Consider the following 5,821-nt stretch of genomic DNA (forward strand, 5'->3'; position numbering starts at 1 on the left):
CTCCATCTTATTTAACTTTTTTTATATATATATATTGCTTTTTAAGCTTTAAATATTCATTCTTAAATTTTTTTAATTATTTTTTAAAGAAATTAAAATATATAAATAAACATAATTTATATATTTTACAACCACTTTGAACTGTAAACTGTTCAAAATTTATTTATTTATGAATATATTATACGTTAATTAAACATAATTTATGTGTGTGTGAGAATATATTACGCTATATATTATATTATATATAATTAAATTATATATAATTAAACATAATTAACATAATATATTATAATTAAATATATTAATATAATATATATATATATATAATTAAACATAATTAACTTATATATATTCATAATATTATACGTTATATATTACGTAATGTATTATATTCATAATTAATGAATATATTTTACGTTAATTAAACATAATTTATGACTATCTAATTTATATATATTTGTGAATATATGTGTGTGTGTGAGAGAGAGAGAGAGATGAAAATGAGGGTATTTTTGTCCTTGTATAATTTTATACCAAAGAAAAATATCTTGGGATTGTTATCCCACCATTTGGGTAGATAACTTATCCCGGGATTATTGACTCTAGTCCCGCAAACCAAACGGCCCCTAAAGTTATTAGCTTAAAACTCTTATTTGTTCTACATATTTATTTTTTCAGTATTGTTCATGTATTTAGCGACTAATTGAATATGATAATATTCCTTAATCAACACCGAAAGTTTTTTTAACGACTTAAGATAATATTGGTGCTCCACAATATTATCAAAAGCAATAAGCGTAAAAAGCTTTAAGGTCTATTGTGTTTAAGCACAAAGAACAAATAAAGCGTGAGATGTAACGAAAAGAGGCATAAAAGTAGAAAAGATATAAATATATGTTTAGTCCAAGACTAATAATATAAGTATGAATGACAAATATGAATGACAAATATATGAACAAAAAAAATTATTTTTTTTGATAAAGTGAAATATCAATTGTTTAGTGTTCGTCTTCTCAGAAAGCCTCATTGACAAGGGAAAGTATGTATCAGAAATTAGAACCTAAGCTGCACATTAAGCGAGGCGAGTGCTCAACACATTTTGAGTCTTACTTCTAGGCTTATGCGCGTCTTTGACAATATTGGTGCATCCACAGACTTCAAATCTTAGGTTTGCCTTTGATGTAACAGAAGAATCACGTTTTGCAACTCTTTGTGAATCACCAGGTACATCTTGCTCCTATGAAATGAAAGGTAGTATAAAACTAATAGCTTAGCTTCAAAATTTTGCAAGCAGATTAACAACATCTAGCGCTAGTCTATTCCCAGCTGAAATGGCAAGGCTGCCTAGGAAGTAAAACAACAACAATTACTTCTATAGACTACTTGTATTTATAGTTGTGCCAGCTACTGTATTTACAACTATATTTGTGTCTTTTCTCGATTTATTATCATTTGCAACTACAAATCTTTTGCTATAGGTTAATTTGTGACCATCACATCGATTATCACCATCATTAGTTCTAATCGTGTATACACCACTTGATCTGTCAACATCTCTAAAGTCCATCAATGAATTTACATGTTCAACATGTCTCTTACTAACAATATCATAGATAATCTTGGCATTTCGAACTGCCAAATTATCAGCTTTAGTTATGACTCCACCTGATCTATCAACATCTCCATATTTCATCAACGGACTTGTACGTTTAACATGGTTGTTGTTGGCATTAACACCCTATATCATCCTCATATTTCTTAGGAGCTTCAACATTGAAAGGAGAATATAATGTTCACGAAATTTCAAGGGTAAAGTAATTAACATTCCGTCTCTTATGTCTATGTCCTAGGGGAGCCTCGGAGTAACGATAAAGTTATTGTCGTGTAATCAGGAGGTCACGGGTTCAAACCTAGAAAACAGCCTCTGGTAGAAATACAAGGTAAAGCTGCGTACAATACACCCTCGTGGTGGAGCCCTTCCCCAAACTCTGCACGTAGCAGGAATTTAAGTACACCGAACTGTACGTTTTTTTTTCTCTTAATATTTTACTTATGTCTGGTATATTAAACATGAAGTAACTTAATAAAAAATACCTAACATTCAATCTTACACCACAGAAACAACAGATTAAACTAACCTTCATTTCATTTTTAACATCTTGAACAATGAGAAAATGTTCAGCGTTCAACTTCTCATTATTCAAAAAATTGAGCTTATTAACTACCCTCCATAAAAGAAAAGCACAAAATATTAAAACAAAAGTTTCGCTAAGGTTACAGAATAAAATAATAATAAACTTACACATGATATTCTATTAACCGACAAATCATCAAAACATAAAATTATCCACTTTGAATTTTTCTGCCGACTTGAATGCAGGGGCGGACCTACATATAATTTCGGGGTACTCCGGCAACCAGTAAATTCGATGCGAAATAGGTATAATTACATAAAAATATATAAAAATAGATATAAAACATATAAATGCACCCATTGAAATAAAAGTTGGTTGGATGCATTGACATTTAAGTTGGTCTTAAGCTTCTCCACTAAAAGGATGTCTCGAGTTCAAACCTTGTTAATGTGATTTTTTTACTTTTTTTAGCTTTTTAATATTTTAAGCACCCACAAGTTTTAAATCCTAGGTCCGCCACTGCTCGAATGCTTTAAAAGCATATTTTTCCACTATTCATCAATAGGCTCAGTCAAGTCTAACAATGATGCTAAAAAATTATTTTTATCAGAAAAAGATATCTATCAACACATAAATAATAGAACAAAAACAATAAAGCACAACAAAAGAAAATACTAACTCAAAAAATTCTTGTTAAGGGAATTAAATATGCTAGTACCTTTTTTCTTGTACTTCACCGTCCTAGGGACAAAAGTTTCATTAATGTTGTTTCCCAATTTAGGCATCGATATGGCTCATAGAATCAAACACAGAGTATAACTGAAAAAATCTCAACATAATACTTTGAACTTTTTATGATTATATCAACATGATCAAATGCAGTTTTCACTGATCATATGAGTACTTCATGAATACACAAATGACACATTACGATCCTCGACAATACTTAAATATAATCAAATCGTGAATCATTTTGGTGATTAAACAGTTATAGACTCAACTATTAGTATCTCAACAAGCGCAATGATAATATATGTGGGAGGGTTCAATAATTTTGAACACCATTTTTCTTTGATTTGACCTTCAAAAATTCATTAAGCTCATTCAACTTCACTTCGCCATTATTAGAAAAGTTGTGTCTAAGAACATTGCATACATTCCTAATTGACATGTACAAATTATTTGAGGTGATGCATAACTCATTCATTATATGAAAATCTTACAAATCAAAATTGGCGCTCAGTTAACGAGAAATTTATGACAAAACTACAGAATAACATCAACAATGTACAAGTTTCATATTTGTTCAGTATTGCTAAGTATTCCACGTCGGAAAAACGGATGGTTAATTGGTCTTCTTATATGGACTTGGACAATCCTTCCCTCGTGAGCTAGCTTTTGAGGTTAAGTTAGGCCCAAATCCATTCTTTACATGTGTTGACAACCGCACACTAGTAGGAGGAAAAAGACTATCGCGCTCTTTCCAAAGCAATTGCATTTAAATCAATTGTTCTCTCATAGTACTTATCGCTAATTTCTTTTGGTATTGAAAGTGGATGTTAAGCTTTGCTTCTTCTTTAACAGTTTTTTCATCTTTTGTAGTTGATTTATCAACTTATTTATTTCTATCGGATTGGAAAGCATTGAAAGACATCTGCTTTAAAAAATTATTCATTTCATCATAACACCGAACGCATACGTTACATAATTCAATTAAATATGAATTGAAGTCATCATCAAACATACAAGTATGAGACTCCATTTATTAAAATAAGAGTAAATACATAATTACCTCTGATGTTGGCTGAGATTTTTAAAAAGACACCTAAATTTTGAATTCGACCTAAATTCGTTTCAAATACACTATTTTTCGCTAAATCTCAGTCACAATAAAAAGAGTGAACACACGCACCAATCAGGTGCTGCCACGTGTTAAATATATTTAATTTCATATTTTTTTTAAATAAATTTTTTCTTTTTATTTAATTTATCACCTACCCCCCCCCCCTCTTCCCCCACCCCATCCAGCACCTCCCTCCCCCCCTCCCCCTCTGTCCAGCAGCTCCCCTCTACCCCCACCCTCCGTCCAACACCCCCACCTTGTGAGCATCTCCTCGTAACCCCCCACTCCATCAAAATCTCTCTTACTATTCAATTTTTTTGTTGTTCAAATCAATTCAAATAGTTGTTTTATGATTGAATTGAGTTTTAAGGATAGTTAAATGATAGAATTGAGTTTTAAAGATAGTTAAATGAGCTTTAATGGAGGGGCTTTAATGAAGTTTTAAAGATTTTTTTTAAAAAAAAAAAAACTTCAATGGAGCTTTAATGGTGTTGAAGAAGATATTGCGTTGAACTATAATGGAGTTTTAATGATATTTAAAGAAAAAAAAAAAAACCTCAATGAAGCTTTAATGGTGTTGAAGGTGTTGAAGAAGAAAGGGTGGGTTGGGGGAGGGGGAGAGAGGGGGGTACCGGATAATTTTAAAAAATAAATAAATATTAATTTTTTTCCTTTAAAAAAAAAAATATAAATTATATATTAATTATTTACACGTGACAATTTTTTGTTGGTCAAAAAAGTCAATTTTGAGCCATTTTACGTACCTGTGGAGTGTGTATACACGCAGAGGTCCAAAATGGTGTATTTGAAATGGAATAAAGAAGAATCGTGGGGTAGTAGGTCGAAGTTAAAATTTACGTGTCTTTTTGAAAATTTCCAACAACATCAGTGAGGTAATTATGTATTTACTCTTAAAATAACTAACACTCAAATATATATATTTGACTAGTTTAGGTGTACGCGTCTTGCGCGTTACCTCACTTTAATGAGTTCAAACATTACATTAAATAAGATATTTGCTTAAATAATAAAGATGAATATAATAATTAAATTTAATATCTTTTGAGTATATATGGAGAATTTATTTATTAAACCTAATCTTTGCCAAAAATATTTTTAAAAGGCGATCGACATTCATCTGTCATCTGTAAATTGCAACAAAACAATACAATGATAAAGACATCAAAATAATACAATCAAATCTAATCTTTACACACAAAAATTTTCTCAAAGTCGTCCGACACTCATCTACCACCTGTTATTAATAACAAAATAATACAATAATATAAATATCACCTATTAATAATAACAAAATAATACGATAATAGAAATATCAAAATAATACAACTAAACCTAACCTTTACATAAAAAAAATTTCTCAAAATCGACCAACGTTTATCTATCACTTGTAAATTGTAACAAATAATACGATAAAAGTGCTATCAAAACAATATAATTAAACTTAAATTTTACACACAAAAAATTCTCAAAACCGATCGAGATTCATCTACGAACAGTAAACTATCTCAAAATAACAAACTAATAGAAATATTACAATAATACAATTAAACTTAACCTTTACCTAAAATAAATTTCCAAAGCGACTCACATTCATCTAGCATCTGCAAATTAAAATAAAACAATAAGATAATAAAGATATCAAAACAATACAATTAAACTTAATCTTTATACAAAAAATTCTTCAAGGCCAACTGACATTCATCTACGACTTGTAAACTATAAAAAATATATGGCCCGTTTGGCCATGGAAATTTTTTCGTTTTTTTCCAAAAAAAATTTCAGAGTTGGAAATTGTGGTGTTTGGCCATGAAAATTCAGAAAA

At 29.9% G+C, this 5,821-nt stretch overlaps 1 long non-coding RNA gene across 1 annotated transcript in view; it reads right to left on the minus strand.

Annotated features, from left to right (window-relative positions):
• Nucleotides 1-952: 952 nt before the first annotated feature.
• LOC124896070 overlaps nucleotides 953-5,821 on the minus strand; it is an 8,695-nt gene continuing 3,826 nt past the window's right edge. Inside the window, exon 2 of the long non-coding RNA XR_007052490.1 lies at nucleotides 953-1,237. This is a non-coding gene — a long non-coding RNA (uncharacterized LOC124896070). The remainder of the gene's footprint in view (nucleotides 1,238-5,821) is intronic.

Source organism: Capsicum annuum, chromosome 1 (genome assembly GCF_002878395.1).
Source record: "Capsicum annuum cultivar UCD-10X-F1 chromosome 1, UCD10Xv1.1, whole genome shotgun sequence".
Taxonomy (NCBI): domain Eukaryota; kingdom Viridiplantae; phylum Streptophyta; class Magnoliopsida; order Solanales; family Solanaceae; genus Capsicum; species Capsicum annuum.